This window comes from Marmota marmota, unplaced genomic scaffold (genome assembly GCF_001458135.2).
Source record: "Marmota marmota marmota unplaced genomic scaffold, marMar, whole genome shotgun sequence".
In the NCBI taxonomy this organism is placed as follows: domain Eukaryota; kingdom Metazoa; phylum Chordata; class Mammalia; order Rodentia; family Sciuridae; genus Marmota; species Marmota marmota.
This window is the reverse complement of record NW_026000026.1, coordinates 49360599-49379928: the sequence shown is the minus strand read 5'-3', so window position 1 is coordinate 49379928 and position 19330 is coordinate 49360599. Positions and strand designations below refer to the sequence as shown.

Sequence of the window (19330 nt, the reverse complement as noted above, 5' to 3'; positions counted from 1 at the left end):
AGGTGTTTGACATGTGTACTATTAATCACAACAGAAGCAATATGGAGCATATATGCCCACTAAGAATCATCTTGAACACACACAGTAGCACTTCTGAGATTCTTTTCTGTTTCGTATCCATAACAAATACTTGAAACTTCATTATAAAAAGAAAAGCCATTTTGCTATCCTCATAGGAGCAAGCCTAACAATGCTAGTGTATGAATGTAATCTATAAGATTTTTCTCTTGTGTTTTCTATAAAACAAAGAAACACAAAAACAGTAATGATGATAACTAAATTTGTTGCTAACTTATTATGAAAACCATAAAAAATAAAACAGGTGAGTAAGACTTTTATATTAATCTCTTGCCATGAGCCAGATTCTTACATTCATTGCCTTTTTTTTTTTTTTGATGCTTAAGAAAATTTCTGGCACATAGTAGGTGCTCAACAAATATTTATTTGCTGAACAAATGTGTTAGTTTCTTTTCTGTTGTTATTCTCAAAATAACTTCATAAAACAAACCTTACCTCCATTACTCAGAGGAAAATGAGGTTGAAAACGTCTGAAAAATTTTTATTAAGACCACACAATTAGAAAATGGCAGAGCCAAAATTTGAGTGTTGATTAGTCTGACTCTAAAACAATAAAGGACTGGTAATATTTTGATTAATACAGGTAATCATTCCAAAGTTACTATTATTATCAATTACTATTATGGCTTTATTGAATGAAAATGGAGCTGATATAAGATCACCAACTCATTCTGGACTCAGAGGATTTTGTTAGTGACTTATACACAATAGCTACTTCTGAATGAAAGTGTGAGATGAAGGGAGGTGTTAAATGTCTTTCCCTGGTGAAGAAGTCAATTGGCATGGCTCATGTGGGTCTTGCAGGCCAGGGATGAGCCACAGGAGCACATCCATACACAGTCATGGATATGAGGAGCTGATAGGTAAGGTAGATACTTGAGATGAAACCCAGGCAGATAAAAAGAAAGAACTAGCATATGTAGGAACATGATTTGGGCAGATGCTAGAGTAGGGCTCTTGCTGCCCATGTTGATCTCTGTTGTCTGACCACTATCTGTTTGGCAGAGATAACATGTTTTGCTCAGTTTTGGCAGAATGCTGCTCAGCCTTGAGTGCTGGTTATCAACCTGCTGCCTCTCTATTCCCAGTCTGCCCTTCGTTGCCCTGCTTTGTACTACTGTAGTTGCAACCAGGGAATTTTTCTTTTGAGCCAGCTGACTCAAGTTAAGCTGAAAGGGCGCTGCAGGAAAAAAGGAGTTTCTCTTGGTCTTTCCAGTGTGTTTGCTTCTTCTTGCTTCTGCAGGATGTGAACCAGCAACCCATGATGCTTGTTATTCTGCTAGTTTCATCAGCACCCAAGTAAGTCTGTATTCCAGGAAGATTTGCAAAGGGTGCCTACAGTGGGGGTGGTTCCCCAGAGAGCTTCCCCGGTGTTCTAGGTCAGTTTCTTGGGAGATTTTTGGCAATACCCTAGCTAGTGGTTTCCCAGCAAGTCTTGTTAGATGCCCCAGTGGGCAGCTTCCCAAAGTCTTACTGACATTTTAGAGGTGGGTTTTTGGGTCCCCTCACAGGTAGTTTCCAGCCAGATTCTCGGCTGCCTGGTGCCCACAGTCATACCCTCTTTGATGAGGTCTGACTCAGTGTTGGAGGAAAGCCCCCTTCTAAATTCAACCCCTCTTTGGGTTCATCTTAGCTCTAGATGTAATAGCTGCATCTTTATATGCTCTGCCTTTGTTTTTTAAACTTCTCTTGCTCTTTGTAGTTAATTCTCTGTTATAAGTTAATAATTCTTTATATGACTTTTTTTTCATCCAAATTACTCATGTGGTTTCTGTTTGCTGACCAGACCTGGATCAATACACCAGGTTGCCCTCAAAAGTAGAGCCTGGGCCTGGGGTTGTAGCTCAGTGGTAGAGCACTTGCCTTGCATGTGTCAGGCATTGGGTTCGATCCTCAGCACCACATAAAAAAATAAGTAAATAAAATAAAGGTATTGTGTCTATCTAAAAAAAAAGCAGAGCTTGAGACCAAAGTCCCTATGTGACAGCAGTTTATTTGGGAACATAATCTTAGAGACCAGAAAAAGAGGAAAAGGGAGAGAGGAGGTTTGAGAAAGGGTTATTGAATGTGTCATGAAAGGATTATTGAATCAGTCATGCCAATGGGCAAGAGGTTTTTCAATCCTGAGAAATCATATGAAATATGTATCAGAGCCATCAAAGAGGAGGGGGAATCGAAGCACCAGCTCCCCTACCTTATTGTTTAACAGAGGTTTGGATTGATCCAGATCAGATTGATCCGTACAAAAATGGTTGAATCCTACCTAGAACTGGTTGCCGCAGAAGTGGTTGGAAAGAGAGGAGAAGCAGAAAGAAAAAAAATATATAATCAGGTGCATAAAAGGTGCTTAATACAATCACCAAAATAGGTAGTGGCTATTTAAAAATATTTCTCAGGTGTTATAAGAATTTGACTGAAATATCAGGATCAGAAAATTAACTTGATAATTCAAAACTTTATGAGCTACTACTTTCCCCCTTCATTTAAGGTGCCTAGATGGAGAGGAAGCAAGAGTGGGTGGGCAATCAGTCCAGTATTCCTATTGGAATTCGCTAAAAGGAGACATATCTTACTGGGAGCAAGAGGCCTTCTAGTACAAGAAATGGTATTATGTCTGTCAAAGCCAAGAAGTCATAGATAACCAACACAATGAACAGGAATTGTGAAGAAAATTATTTAGAAAACCGGGAATTATGAAGAAGTAAGTCAAGTTGTGAGCAATTTAGGGTTCAGCTTAAAGCAAATGTCCGAGGACTTTGTTTTTCTCTAGGCCTGGGGATGCAGATGTTTAGATAAAACTTTCTTACATGTGAATTCTGATACTGAAACTGTGGGAGAATAAAAATACCCTTTATTCTATTGCCCTCTCAACTGAACACTTACCTGTCTCCTCATATCCACTTTCAACCTTTAGCCTTAACTCAGTGGGAGAAGGGTGAAATCAGTCTTCCTTATGATTCCTTCATGCCACTTACTGTCCTCATGCCTGGCAGGGTTGTTGGGATGATTCAACTAGATGCTGTAACTCAGCAATTTCTAAGTTACTCATCATTTGAGGCTGATGATATTTGTTTCTATGACTAGTTTTAACATCATTTAGATTTTCTAACCTAGGAGCAAAAATTACAAGACTTGATAGTGATTTAAAATATTTGGAAATTGGAATGAAATCTAGAGGTCTGGTTTTGTGCGATTGGCCTTCCATTTTTTCTGCTTAGAAATGCTACCAAAAAGGTATTGTGTAAACTAAGTGCAAAGAGGCACAAGTAACATGCTCTAATTCACACAGATCAGCCTTTCCTAGACTTCTCAGACCACAATCATTTCTTCCTTGGCTGAAATCCTGTTGCACATTTGTATGTAGTGTGATATGGCCCTTCTGACAACAGCCCCATACTGTCAAAATATGTTTAAATTTAGACTCTTCAGTTAGAGACATGGAACCTTTATTTAATATCATTAGTGCCTAGTGATGCTAAAAGGATGATGAGCTCTGTGTGGTGTAGGGAGAAGGGGATAGATATGGGGATGGATGCTGATTCTGTCACTTATCAGCTGGTGACTTTAGGAAAGTCACTTAAATTTCTGCGTCTCAGCTTCCTTAGTGTGTAAAATGACATAACACAATCTTTCTGACAGGGTTGTCAGGATAACTAAACTAGATGCTGTAGCTCACCAATTCTTGAAGTGTGATTTATGGAAAAGTGATTCCAAAGAATGATTCTCCATAAGAAATATTGCTTAAATTATTTTGTGAAATGTGGTGCACTGCATAAGCCTTTATTGAATCATGGTGGGTGTGCTTCTCCTGCATCTGACCAACTGTTCTTTTACTTAACATATATTGATATAGAAGATACACTGAGAAATGTGACTGAATATAACTATCACTTGTGCTTGTATTAGGGTGTACAAGTTTTAGGATTTGGTCAGTATGTTAAAAAGATTAGTAGAGTGCTTGTCTAGCATGTGTGAGACACTGGGGTTGATCCTTAGCACCACATATAAATAAATAAACATAAAAGCCCATCAACAACTAAAAAAATTTTTAAAAAAAGATTGTATAGCTACTAGGATCAGGGATAATTATTTCAGAAACATGAAAAGAAAAACCATAGTACATAAAATGCTTCCATTTGTGTTTACAAATAAAGAATAAATGTCCCTCTATTGTACTGAAAATTTTGGACAGGATGCTATAAACTATCATAATAGTTTTCTCTATGATTGTATCAAGGGAAGAAGGGAATCATATAGATATTTTTACCATTTAAAATTTTTTTTTTACTACAAACAGGTATTATTTGGCCCCAACCAGTTAAACGTAGTAAAGAGAATAAACTAAAAATCTACCTTAATTTTTGATGATTTGCAATAGTAAAACTTTAAGCTTTCATAGTGTTATATCACTTGCTAATTACATAAAATTCCTTGTGAAAAAGAATTTTATGATCAGCAGACCAATTTCTGGATTCGTTGTATGAGCTTGCCAGTTTGGTAATGCATAACATTTTGTACCTTGTTATATGTAAATTCAACAAAGATATTGATCTTTCAGTTTGAAAGTCCACTTCTAGATCTACACTGCAGAAACCATACTAGAGAGCCTTAGTAATACTGATCCGTAGAATTAAGTCCCCAGTTGATTCTTTGATCTATAATTACTCTGAAAAATCTTAAAATAATTTGCAAATATGTCAGTAGCTGTACAAAATTTGCTATGTCCTGGCTTAAGTAGTTGAAATTATAATCAGGCTAAGAAACTCATAAGAAAGGTCACACTGTATGACATAACTTTTCAAATCCAAAAGGTAAAAAGTATTGTAAAGTACTTCCTCTACATCAATTTCTTTCAGCGCAGAAGAGGTGGATGTGAATATGCAGTGATCGATAATACAAACAGGAAAGAAAGAAAAAAGCTCCAGTTCCTATTCACAAGATAAGGAAGGTAATTTGCAGTGTATTTCCAGTACATGAGGTACTTAAAGCACATTTGGCAACACTTAGCAGTAAGTGGCAAATCATTGTTATGTCTCTCAGTACCCTACACACCCTCCTCCATCCGGTGTTGGGGCATTAGAACAGTCCTGTGGCTGAATCTATTCTGTAGGTCTTGCCAGTGTTTGATTTGAATTTTTCCTTAAATTAACGGCTCAGTTTCTTAAAAGTTGTATATTTAGCATTAATCAAAGCTACTGTGTTCATCTCTAGTAGGGGAAAAAAAGAAACAAAATGGCCTCTTCTGTTACCAGTATTTATCCATCCCTCATTTGGTCCTGTCTCCTTTACTGATTTCCCAATGTGCTACACCCTCTGATCTCTAGACAGAAAATTCACCATTTCTTAGTAGAGTTGGAATTTCCTGTTTGATATCCTTCTAAAAATAAAGTCGAAAGGAAAGAAAAGAGAGGAAGTTAAGAAAGGTCAATAGGAATGCTCTAGGGGATATTTCTTCTCAGAAGTTATAGATTAGCATTTAAACCAACAAAGGAGAAATCAGAATAGCAAGTTCTTCAGGTATATTTTCAGCCTTCTTTCTTGTTCCTTTTCCTGTGCCCATGCTTTGAGAACTAGTGGGCAACAAACAACCCCCAAACTATTACTATCCAAGAACCATGTGCTGAAAGCACCAAATGAGATCAGGGATCAGTTAAATAATGTTTGTAGTTGGGAACAGTCTGCTTTTTATTTCTCACAGTTGTGAACTTTTGAAAAAATACACACACACACACACATACATTAGGATGAATCTTGATTGATATTGGACATTTTAGAAGATTTTAAAAGAGATATATAATAAGATAATCCTTATTAATTTTCCTTATCAAGTTAGGCACTCTTTGAAGCATTTTACCTTTAACTGTCATGCCAACCCAATAAAGTAAGTACGGTTAATATTATTCCCATCTCAGATAAGGAAGATTAGCCCTAAAGAGACTTGCCCACAGTCTCACAGTTAGTGACTGGTGGACCAGGATTGAGTCCCACATAATGAAGTTCTAGAACTAGTGCTCTTAACCCTTACCCAGTACAACACAACCTCCTGATGAGCATAATTTTAAATAATGCTAGCATATCTGATTCGTTTGTTTTATATGTAGTATCACACAATCTTAGAGAAAGAAGATCTAGCAAGGGAAAGGTGATAAGAACTAATCTTGATTGTTAAGTGCCAGGACACTAGCGTGCACAAAGAAGCAAAGAATGATTCGTTCTCCACATCTGCTTTGATTGGCTTAGAGACCAGTGAACTTTATTGGTAAAGGGCTAGATAGTAAATGTTTTAGGCTTTGTGGGCCAATCATTTCTTTGCTTTTCTATTGCTTTCTTTTAAAATTTTATTTATTTATTTTAATTAGGTATATATGACAGCGAAATGATTTGTTGTACACAATGCAGCACAATTTTTCATTTACCTGATTGGACATGATGGAGTGTTGCACCCTATGTGCAGTCAGTCATGCATGTACCTAGGGTAATGATGTCCATCACATTCCACAATCTTTTCTGAGCCCATACCCCCCCCTTGCTTTTCTACCTCTTCCCCCTCCTCCTCCTTCTTAGTCCTCCCCCTATTCTACCTCCCCCTCCTACTCCTCATCCACCTCTTCTTGTCCTCCTATGCCACCCCCCCACAGTTTTAAATTGTGGTAAAATTCACATAAAAATTTTTACCATCTTAACTAACTTTAAGTGTACAGTTTTGTAATATTAAATACACTCAAAATGTTGTACAACCACCACCAATGTCCATCTACGTAACTCTTTTCATCATGCATAACTGAAACTCTATACCTATTAAACAAAACTCTCAATTTCCCCCATGCCCTAGACTTTGAAAAAGACCATTCTACTTTCTGTATTTTCTGTATTTCTATGATTTTGAATATTTTAAGTACCTCATGTAAGTGTATTTTTTTTGTGAATGGCTTACTTAGCATAATGTCCTTAAAGCTCATCTAACTTTTAGTTATGAGTCAGAACTTCCTTCCCTTTTAAGTTTGAATAATATTCCATTGTGTATATATACCTCAGTGTGTTTATCCATCTTATCCATTCATCTGGCAGTAGATATGTGAGTTGCTTCCATGGTTTAGCTATTGTGAATAATACTGTTATGAATATGTGTATACAAATATCACCTTGAAGCCCTACTTTTAGGATCTTTTCCTTTATATACCCAGAAGTAGAATTACTGGGTCATATGGTAATTCCATTATTGATTTTTTTTTCAGAAACTGCCATATTGTGTTCTATAGTTCCCATACCATATTGTGTTCCCAAGAACAATGCATAAGAGTTCAAATTTCTCACACTTGCTCTTTTTTTCTTTCCTTCTCCTTCTCTCTCCCTCTTTCTTGATAGTAGACATCCCAACTGGTGTGGGTTGGAATGTGCTTTTTGGTAAGTTATATATATTTGAAGAAATGTCTAAGTACTTTGACTACTTTTAAGTTGTTTTTTTTTTTGTTTGCTTTACATACTCCTTATATATTCTGTTAATATTTGATCAGATGTAGAATTTGCAAATATTTTCTTTGATTCAATGGGTTACCCTTTTACTTGGTTGATACTTTTTGTTTGTTTGTTTGTTTGGTGGTGCTGGGGTTTGAACCCAGGATCTTGTGCATGTGAGGCAAACACTTTACCAAGTGAGCTGTATCCCCTGCCCTGATACTGTCTTTTGACACACAAACTTTTCACTTTTTCATGGAGTCCAATTTGACTGTTCTTCCTACATTGCCTGTGCCTTTGGTGTCATATCCAAAAAAAATTACTACCAAGTCCAATGCTGTTAAGCTTTTGTCTTTTATTTTCTTCTAAGAGGTTTTGGCTCTAGATCTTACATTCAGTTCTTTGATGCATTTTGAATTAGTTTGGTTAGTTAAGCAAAAGTGAATTTGGCAATAGATAAGGGTCCAACTTCATTCTTTTGCATATAGATATCCAATTCTCCCCGCACATTTTATTGCAAACTGTTCCTTCCTCTTGGCATTCTTGTCAAAATACATTTGATTCTATATGTGAAATTTTAATTCTAGGCTCTTTGTTCAATTCCATTGGTCTATATGTCTGTCTTTATATCAGTACCATACTGTTTCGATGACTGTAGCTTTGTACTAACTTTTAAAAATCTTTTCACTCTACAGGAATTTCATAAGTATTTCTTGTTGAGTAGATCTAGCAGTAATAAACTCCTTCAGCTTTTCTTTAGCTGGGAATGTCTAAATTTCTTTATCACCTCTGAAGGATAATTTGTCAGTCATAGGATTTTTGATTGAAAGCTTTTCCCCCCCCGTTGTCTTTTAGAACTTTGAAATGTTTGCTCATGCCATCTGATTTCTGATGAGAAATTTCTGACAAGAAATTGGGTGACCATTCTATTGAGGATCCCATGCATATGGTAAGACTCTTGTCTAGCTGCTTTAAATATTCTATCTTTGTTCTTGTCTTTTGAAAATTTGATTACAATGTTTCTTGTTGCATGTCTATTTAAGTTTATTTTATTAAGAGTTGGTTGAGTTTCATGGATGTTTATATTCATCTTCATGTCTTTCATCAAATTAATGAAGTTTTCAGTCATTAGTTTCCAAATATTTTCCTGTCCTTTTCTCTACCTCTTCTTTTTGTATTTTCACTTTATAAGTTAGTCCACTCAATATTTGCAAGTTCCTTAGGCTCTCACTTTTCTTCAACCTTTTTTCTTTCTATTTTTTAGGCTTGATAATTCTTATTGTTCTATCTTTATGTTCACCGATTCTTCTACTGACTCAAATTTGTTTTTCAATCCTTCTAGTGGAATTTTCATTTCAGTTATTGTACTTATCAGTTCCACATTTCTTTTTGAGTATTTTTTAGGTTTTCTATCTCTATATTGATTTTTCTATTTTATTCCTATTCACTCTCTTGACTTTTTCATATCTTCTGAGCATTTTTAAGACAGCATTAAAAGTCTTATTCTAGGAGATCTGCCATAAAGTCTTTTTCTGGGATATTTTCTGTTGATTTATATTTTCCTTTGAAAGAGCCGTACTTGACTATTTCTTTGTATGCATTTGTGATTTTAAAAAAATGGACATTTGAATCTAATAATGTGGTAACTATAAATCAGATTTTCCTTTTCCCTGGATTATGATGTTTATCATTATCAATTTCATTCATTATTTTTGTTCAATTCTTAGAGAATAGCTCGTTTTCAGGAATCAGCCTGAGATATAAATGTAAGGCCTCCTCAGGTCTTTTCTGAGTGTTCAACTTTTCCTGGGTATGCATGATCACTTTCTAGTTTTCCCTGTGTTTCAGTGATTTTGAATGTCCAAGTCCTTAATGTCTGGTTCTCAAGTGGGAAGGAATGAAAGAATGGAGGAAAGGAGGCTGGACCCTTAAATTTCCTGGAGGTCACATAAGCTAGAGAAAGATCTTGCAGAGACTAGGGGAGGTGTAATAATAGCTACCTGCCTCTTTCTTTGTACCTCTGTGATAAGAGAATCAATCAGTGATCAGAGCACAGATTTCTCATGTTTGGAGGACAGTATGATTTTTGTTCACTCTGGCTCCTGCATGGCATGTACAGGTTGCTTCAGGTACTCTGCTGCCTGCTGTGGGATTAGGGTTGGGTAATAGGTAGCTGCTACTGTACTAAGAGCTGAAATTGACCACATTTAACCATGATTTATCTTTCAAGCCTTCTCCTGGAAGTTTCAAGCCTTAAATAAATTCCAGAGTTCTACAACTATCTAATTGGATGGATTCTGCCAGTGCACTTTTTTCTAGATAGAAAGATGTCCAATTTTTTTCTACTCTATTGTCTTCCCAGAATCCTGTCATGTCTTCCTTTACCTTTTTTAAAATGTAAAAAGTGTTCTTTAACTTGACTACTATGAGTTAGGTTTGGTCTGTAGGCTAATGTTTTCTCCACTAAAAAATGAATGAAATTTGTTTGCTTATGTTGTTGAAAAAGAAGGATGAGCTTTGGAGAACAGTGTATCACTGTTCTAGTTTCATACCTCTGAGGCTCACTGAACCTTCTTTATATAGTCTGAGCTTCCCCTAATTTGAAAATCTTAACAGCAACTTGTTCAGTTTTTTATTATTGTTGTCAGCATTCAAAAATTTTGGATTTTGGAGCATTTTGGATTTCAGATCAGGGATGTTCAGTGGCTGAAGTCCATGCAAATATTGCAAAATCTGAAAAAAAAAAATCCAAACTCTGAAACTCTTCAGGTCCCAAGCATTTCAGATAAAACAATACAGATATTTGGCCTGTAGATTTGTCCTCAAGCTTATTCTTTGATCATTACAGGATGACTTTATAGAATAACCAGAATTCCATGCTTCTTAAACATATTTGAGGAATGGTGTGTGTGTGTGTGTGTGGGGGGGAGGGCCTCTGCTGGTAAACACAAACCACGGGAATCCTAAGAATCACTGATTGATAATCTTATGATTTGTTACATCCTAAACTGATTCTTGAGACTAGAAATTTATGGGTCTGATCTGCTTAGGTTTGAGTTTTGAAAAGACTTAAATATCATGTGTCAAAAGAAATGGGATTGCCAATGGCTCCAGCTCATTAGCCTGGAACAGGATCTGAGATTTTGTTTTTTTTTAATAAATTTCCAGGTGATGTTAACAGTTGCTGTCCCATGAACCACACTTCGAGTAAGAAGATTTATCAAAAACTTATGCCTACTCAATAATGAGGGATTGATGGAAGAGATTTTGGGGAGATAATAAAAAATGCCTAGAAATGTCTAGAATTATGTTTTCTATAGCTTTTGAAAATACTACATGAACAGTGTGTGGATTAGAAAGTGAACTCCCTACCATCAGTATCTGAAGGATGGCTATGACCCAGGTTTTATATCAAGAGAAATTGTTCTTCATAATAGAGGGAGAAGGATTTAGAGCTCCCAGACCAGTCCTGGGGAGAGGCATAGAAAGACACAGAAAGAGGTGGAGAGAAAGCCAGGAAGAGAGAGAAATACATGAACAACCTTGTGTAATCATGTTTACTTATAAATGCTTATGAAAAGTGAAACACAGAGACAGATTTTCAAATGGAGTGAAATAGAGGTAGTATTTGAAAAATACAGACCCATAATGGGCCAGGAAGCCGGTGTGTGATACAAGCCACAGGAGTTACCAAAATTCTTAGAGATGCCAGTCAAAATGGGAGATCTCCGAAATTTCATGACCTGATGAAAGCCAATCACTTTTTACCACCTGAGTTATGTGCAGTATTTTGTTTGTGAGGTGGGTGTTATCAGTATTATCCATTTTAAAATAGGGAAAACAAAGCTCTAAAGAACCTGACCAGATTTTCATAGCGAGCAGATTGGGGATTTGATTTCCAACTGACCTAAATATGAAACCCATGCTCATTTGATTACATGACTCATTTTTTTAAAAAAATTGAGCACAAAAGCAAATGAAAAACCTTAATAAATGAAATAATAGGTGGATCACCGTTGTGCTTTGAGAATTTCTATATGGAAGAGATTTGGGGTCAGCAAGCTATATGGAGGTATGTTGTAGCTAGGGATTTACCTTGAGGTGTGTTTCTAGCCTGCACACTACTTTTATTTAGGTCATGTGTATATTTGAGATGATGTTTTGGGACTCAGCTAAAGTCCCTCCAAGCCTCCTGTCATGGTGTCCCTGTGTGGGACCTTAATACATAAGGGAAAACAAAATTAAATTCTTTTTTTTTTCTGTCTCTAAGCATCTCAAGGAAACTTGAAGTGAAAAACACTGAAGTATGTCTCTTCTTCCTTCCAATTTCATAAATGAGGAAGCAAACCAGAGACTTAAAGTGAATTCCAAGTTAACACAGCAAATTAGCTGCTGTTACTACAAAGACTATTAAATGCAAAAGTTTAGAGACCAATTTCTTCAATTTGTGTTCAAGTGCAAATAAAAATTTAAATAGTTGCCTGAAGTGTGAAGTTATTTTGAGATTTGTGGAACATTTGACAATTAGAACTTGCTTTCTTTTTAAGGAGCAATATATGAGGTACAGATATACTTTCAGAGTTTCTCTTTATATACTACAATTTTTTAAAATATTTATTTTTTAGTTGTAGGTGGACACAATATCTTTATTTCATTTTTATATGCTGCTGAGGATCAAACCCAATGCCTCACATGTGCTAGGCAAGCACTGTAGCACTGAGCCACAATCCCAGATCCCAGCCCAAGATACTACAATTTTATTTATTTTTGCTTTAAAATGTTTTTGTTTAGCGGGGTGTAGTGGCACATGCCTGTAATCCTAGCAGATTGGGAGGCTGAGACAGGACAATTATGAGTTCAAAGCCAGCCTCAGCAACTGAAAGGCACTAAGCAACTCAGTGAGACTCTGTCTCTAAAATAAACTACAAAATAGGGCTAGGAATGTGGCTCAGTGGTCGAGTGCCCCTGAGTTCAATCCCTGGTACTAAAAAAAAAAAAAAAAGTTTTTGTTTGTTACATTATTATAATTTTGAATATTTTGAAGACTTGGTTATGTTTTCTCAGAAGAACATTATTTTTCTTTTAAATGTTTGATTTTATGAGTCACCATAGTCTTAGTTATAACTACCATTACATACAGAGGACAAATTTTTGCCAATAGAATATGTATATGAATTTAGATTAAAATCAATGAAAGGTCAAAAGAAATTCACTTTACATAAGAATAATTTTGCTTTTAATCCATTATTTGAAACAGATGACACGTGCTATGTTATTTGATAGTATAACTGTCAATTACATTGCTATTAATTGCCACTGGGTCCTTGTTATAAAAGTGTCTTTTAAAAAATATTGAAAAATAAATTCATCTGAATTCAGTATTGACTGTGCCTTCTATTAGGCTTTTGGCCAAAATATGACTCAATAGGGTGAATACAGTAGCTGGAGCAGTATAACAGCTTCACCCTTGGAAATCCTCTGGAGTCAAATGGTAACCACAGGACCCAAGGGGCACGTCTTGACAACGGTGCCTTTCATTGGTGCAGACGGTCAACTAAAGGACAACACACAGTGTTACAGGCCAGATCTATAATTCTAATGACCCAACTATTTGGCAGGAAGCATCATATACATAAAAAGTCATGAAACTAAAATAAAAATATATTCATGGGACCTCAATTTTTTGTTCTCTGGATGGAAATAAAAAGACTAAACACTGGTAGCAAGGAGTGGGTGGGAGAGAGATTGTAACTGATCAGAAAAGTAACTGTTTCCTATCAAATGGTAACTAAGCATTCATAATACAGTAATATAATAAGTAAACTTGTTATAAAATAATAACAAACACCCCACATTAAGAGAAACTCTGAAAATTAATTTATTGTGTCTCTAATATAAAGTTGTTTCTATAGAAAAAGAAAATTCTAATTCTCAAGTATTCCACTAATAGAAAAATACATCAATACATGAGGCAGTTATTTGAATCTTTATTTATACTATAAACACAAATTGAAGAAATTGGTGTCTAAGTATTTATATTTACTAGTCCTTGGAGCAACTTCTGCTAACCTGTGTTACCTGGGAATATTCACTTTAAATCACTTTGAACTTAGGTTATTCAAAATATCCTCTTTCTTGCGGTTTAATGGGCTCCCTTGAGTTTTGTTGCTCTCTGCTTATTCTCCTGCACTCTTGTCACCAAAATAAGCAGAGTATTAATTCTAATGGCATGGAGCAAAAAATCTCCTACTAAGTTCTCTGAAGTAATCTTTCATTTTTTTAATTAATAAATTAAAGATTCTTATTTTTTATAATTTAAGGAAAAGCTATTCATTCATTTATCCCTCTAAGTACATTAAAAACTATAATAAATAAGAGGACCTCCCATCAATTATATATTTACTTACAGAATAAGTAAAATATATTTAAATATATTTTAATTTCAAAGTTCCAGGTCCCCAAATCCATTTGTGTAACACCCTAGTAATATAAGAAGATATACATAGCAAGTCAACCAGGTCTGTATGCTATAGATAATTTTGGGATTAGTTGTGTTTTTTAATAATTTAATTTATAGTTTTAAGTCTTCATTTTTTGGGGGGAGGGGATCAAATCTATATGAAATATCAGAGCATCCAAAGTGAAATAAAGAGCCATTGTTTCAAAATGCCATTTCCTCCAAAATCAAGAATGTATTTATATCACTACAGAGTCTAATGCACATGGCCTCTCTTCTCATTTTATGCCTATTTAGAAAACTGATTTCTATTATGCAAGGACATTTGTTGCTTATTAACTCTTTGCAATCATTATAGTCAGTGTAAAATCTCAGAAAACCATGAAATGGTGAATGCTTATATAGTTTTTAATCAAAAACTAAAATAAGTTTAGTACTGTATTATGTTAATTGAAATATCAAATATAAGGAAATAAAGTTGTTAAACTCTGCCTCTTCTGTACCCCTCCCACTCTGGGGCCTTGCCATCATGAGTATCCTTTTCAATAAGTTAAATAAGAGCATTTACTGAAGAGACAGTGAGTCAGTGAATCTAATGCAGATTGATGTGTGATTAGTAGTCTGGAAATCTGGGTTCTGGCTGATTTCTTCTGGTGGATCAGGGGCCTGGGCAGTGTGGCCATGTCTGGAACAATATTGGTGTCCAAGAATAGGGAGGTGAGAGTGAAGTTCAAGGGGAAGGGCGTCTGTCCAGGGAAGTGATCCAAGAAAAGTGGGAAAAAGGGATTTTATTGAGAAGTCAGGAGTTCTGATAGTGCAGAACAGTGGAGAGGATTCGTGGGGGACAGGCATGGAGAATGATGAAGAGACAAAGTAGGCCTCTGGCTTGGACCACTGCACTGGGTTAATATGATGGGTTGTGAACAGGGAGTGTGAATACTATTACAGGGCTTTTAAAAATCTTAGGACTCCTTATATGCTAAAATAATACTATGATATTCAGTGCAGAAACAATGTATTTTTGTGTCATTCTTGTCTTGAAATTGAAAGATGGTATTAGCATAATGTTAATTCAACGAAAGATAAGAAATTATTTTTCTAATTTTTTTTGCNTCTTCTTCTTCTTCTTCTTCTTCTTCTTCTTCTTCTTCTTCTTCTTCTTCTTCTTCTTCTTCTTTCTCTCTCTCTCTCTCTCTCTCTCTCTCTCTCTCTCTCTCTCCTTTTTTTCATTTTATATTAGTTATTGAACATATTGGGAATCAGGATTTTTTCTTAGTTGCCAATTGACTTTTCCATTGTGCTTCAGTAAGGATCTTTGGACTTTGATCCTGATGGGCTAAACAATTTTTCATCCCAGTATGAGACTGACAGGAGAACAGGAATCAAAGAAGAAAGGAATACATTCTCTCTGAAGTCATACTGATTGTTGACTTCGAAATAGTCCTCTGCTTGAGTGTACCTCCAAGAGGGCTGTCCCACTGTGGATTCCAAATAAATTTTGTTCTGTGATCTGAAGCTATTAACAAGTTCTTTCGAAGTTTGTTTCTTCTTTTTTGTCCACCTGCCCCCCCCACCCCCAAATAACAATATAACATCTACTAACTGAATTTAATTGGACATTTTTGCATTTAAAATATGATAAAATAAATTCTATTGCATGCCTAATGTGATGGAGGTCTAAATATTCTTCATTAGTTGTTCTACAAATTATGAGTATGTGTTTATTGACATGTCCAAGAAAAAAATAATCACATACTGCTTAAAAATATCATATTTACTAGGGTGAAGAAGAGAATGCCTCTACTTTTCCTATTTTCTTTAAAAGTAAAGAATATCTCTAAAACCCTCTAACAGCTTCTCTTTTATTAGTAGCTGAAAGAAATCTCAAGGAGACGAGGATACTTTAAAAATAAATAGGAGCAACATGAAAAGGTGCTTATCTTTCTGAAACCTCCATTGTTCAGCTATGGTTAATGTTAGACATTAAAGGTTTGTGTGTTCATCATCATATTTTATTGAAGTTGGTAATAATTTACTTATTATCTGCAATGGGTTTCTGAAAAATATTTCTCTTTCCATTAAGGATTTCATTTTCAGCATTTGCTTGTCAGTTAAATCCTCACATCATTAATGTAACTTCTCATCATAGGCAGAATTGAATATTCATGCCTAGCTCAAATCACTGTTATTTTGGCCTCTTACTTTTTTTTCCCCCTGAAAGTGTAGGATGTTAACCCATCACATTACAGCTAAGATTGTTATGTTTTCTGAGATTGAATTGATTTGGAGATGAAATTTGAAGTTCATACTTGGTCATTTTTCTACCATGGTTATAATTTCTGCTTTTAACCTAGACCAGGTACAGGCAGGTCACTAAGCTGTTTGGTCTTTGTTAACTACTTTATTAACTCTTTGGTAGTATTCTGGATCCCATAGTCATGCTATTATCAACACTTCAAACAGTGAGTGGTGAATACAGTTCTTTACCAATGATGACTGTCTCTCAAGTCTCTAATCTATAAGCAAGGAATTCATTTCCTCATCTGCAAGACATTTGAAGAGTATTTGCTGATGATCAGCTGTAGACTGGTTGTTCAGTCAAGCCTCTTTCAGCTATAAGATTCTAAAATTCTCTTTGTCTATGGTTTTATCTCACTGTAGATAAATAACAGTAATAAGGCTAGTCTTTAAGTACTTTTTTTTTTTTGAGGTAGGGGATTACATTTTCCTTAACCTGTATCATGGTGGAACAATGCAGGACTAATGGTGTATTTTGGGCCCTGCCCACTTTCTGTGTCCTTGCATATATGCATCTGTCTTCTAAGGACAGGTTCATTTTGAACTCGGACAATAAGAGGCCTTAGATAATGGACCACAAATGGAAAGAAGAGATAAAGATTCTTTTTGCTTCATAACTCACAAGAGAACTGAGGCCCCTAGGCATTCTCAATGTCTAATTGAATTAGACTTGTCACTGTGCCTTTATAAAATCTGATTATTGAAAGCAGCTTAACCATCATGTCCTTTAGAAGAAAAAGTATAAGACTGAGGACAAATTAAACTCAACTTTCTAAGCTCAATGAAATATTGGTAACTATTTTCAAACTGAGTAGAAGGAGGGAAAGGTTCATTATGGGTAGGGGGAAAGCAAATGTGTTTCAGAGACTACCAGACCTGTCAGGGAGTGAGGTTAAGAGAGGTTCTAGGGAAATAAGAAGATAGGCTACAAGACTGTCCCTGTGTAGAGGGCATGTTGCTGAACAAAGATGCATATGGTAAAAATAAAAGCATCTAAAGTGGATGCTGTGTGGATGTCAGTTTATGGCTTGAGCCTGAATGTGCTTGCATTACTCTTTGATGGCACATTTAGTGTTCCAGGCCACACCAGTCATTTAGTGGTTGATTTACTATCAGAGAGTTACTTGGGGGAAGTCATAAGGCAAAAGAGAGCCTAATTAATGTTAAACATCAACAATAATTTGGACTTGTTTTTGTAAGTTGCCTGGTAAAGGAACTTGTAAGTTCTGAGTTATCAGCATGAATAAATGGAGGCTTCTTGTGCTCCTGGCCAGAATCCTTATGAATTGCTTAGCATACAAATTATTATGGAAAATATTTTTGATATAGTAGAACTCAACTCATTCATTTAACTAATCTGCAGATCCAATAATTCTCAAACCAACCTCAGCAGTCTCCTTGCTCAGTAAAGTTTATTAATAGCAGAGAGCTCTCATGAAATCTCATATTACAAAGATTTCATTACTTCTACAAAAGATGTTAGAGTACAATTACTGGTCTATTTATTACTAAATAATTTAATCAAAATTAAAATGCAAGCCTACTATAAGGTAGAACAGTAAAATTATTTTTTTGTGCCATGACATCACAGTAGTTTGTCCTGTCCATATGCATAGAAAGTACTCACATGGATGATTTGCTGTGCTCTTCAAGATTCTTCATTAAAATGATAGTAAAACTTTAGAAAAATACTTAAAAGAAGGATTCTGTACATTACTGGGAATATATGGCGTAAGTAAGAAAAATGGTAACTGCCTCAAAGTGTGGAACAACCATAAGATTTTTACTTATGTGTCTAATTTTTGTGTCCTTACCCTCCATAATCACCCAATATAATTGTTACCAAATTTGCAGTTCACATAAAAGAACAGACTGAGAAAGAGTATATAAATGGAAAATTATAATAGATTTTCCATATAAATGATGGGTTAACTATCTGAGGGGAAAGAAAAGCAACAGGCCAGAATCACAGTGATTTCAGCTAGGCATGAATATTCAACTCTGCCTATGATGAGAAGTTACATTAATGATGTGAGAATTTTACTGACAAGCAAACGCTGAAAATGAAGTCTTTAATGAAAAGAGAAATATTTTTCAGAAAACCATTGCAGATAATAAGTAAGTTATTATCAATTTCAATAACATATGATTACTCTATGCCAGCTAATTCATTATATGCTGCTTGAACTTTGGTTGAACAAGAATATTTCTGTGCAGCTCAGTCCAACAATTCACAATCTGAGTGCCTACTGTGTGTGTTGTATGCATGAGTTATCTTAGAGTGGAGTGAACAGGAATGAAACTTATTTCTAAGAGCCCTCTGTTTTGTTTCAGGTGAGAGAAGTGCTAAATAAATCCAATAATTATGTCACATTCATCCAGCAAATGTTTATGGAGCACCTGCTGAATTTTTTTCTCATTTTAACTGTGTAACAAGATATTAAATTAGAAATTTTGACTCAGGTACCACATGATTAAAGGTATTTTCAATGGAAATGGCAAAAAACTGGCTTTATGACTCATATATCTTTTGATTATTTTGAGTGTATAAAAATGGGAAGGGTGAAATTAGAAAGGATTTGGTGTTTAGGAAATTCTTTGAGCTCTGATTCTTTCCTTCCCTTCTTTCCCATCAAGAAGGGTGGGAAGTGCTTTATAATTGCTGCCCAAAGCTGAGAGTACACAGTAAATGAGGCCTCTCTTATATTTGAAAAAATTAAAAGAAACCCTTGTCAGTTAAATAGAGGCTATGTTTAGAGATCTTTACATGGTTTAGATATTAGATATTCCCCAAAAGATCAAATGAGAGACAATGCAAGAAAGTTTAGAGGTGAAATGATTGAGTCTTAACCTAAGCAGTGCACTGATCCCCTGATAGGGATTAACTGAGTGGTAACTGTAGGCATGTAGGGTATGGCTGGGGAAGGAGGGTTCCTGAGGGTGTGACTTTGGGATATATATTTTGTTCCTGTTGAGCCAAATTCCCCCTCTCTCTCCCTCTGTTCCTTCCCTCCCCTCCCCTCCCCTCCCCTCCCCTTCCTT

General features: G+C 35.5%; 1 long non-coding RNA gene across 2 annotated transcripts in view; it reads left to right on the top strand.

Moving 5' to 3' along the window:
• Window positions 1-1178: 1178 nt before the first annotated feature.
• LOC125619180 overlaps window positions 1179-19330 on the top strand; it is a 55569-nt gene continuing 37417 nt past the window's right edge. Inside the window, exons 1-5 of one of the 2 annotated variants that reach the window (XR_007350691.1) lie at window positions 1179-1377; window positions 4935-5026; window positions 7444-7482; window positions 8389-8482; window positions 10702-11093. This is a non-coding gene — a long non-coding RNA (uncharacterized LOC125619180). Of the gene's footprint in view, window positions 1378-4934; window positions 5027-7443; window positions 7483-8388; window positions 8483-10701; window positions 11094-19330 lie in introns of those variants that run through there. The other variant, XR_007350692.1, reaches the window with a different exon arrangement.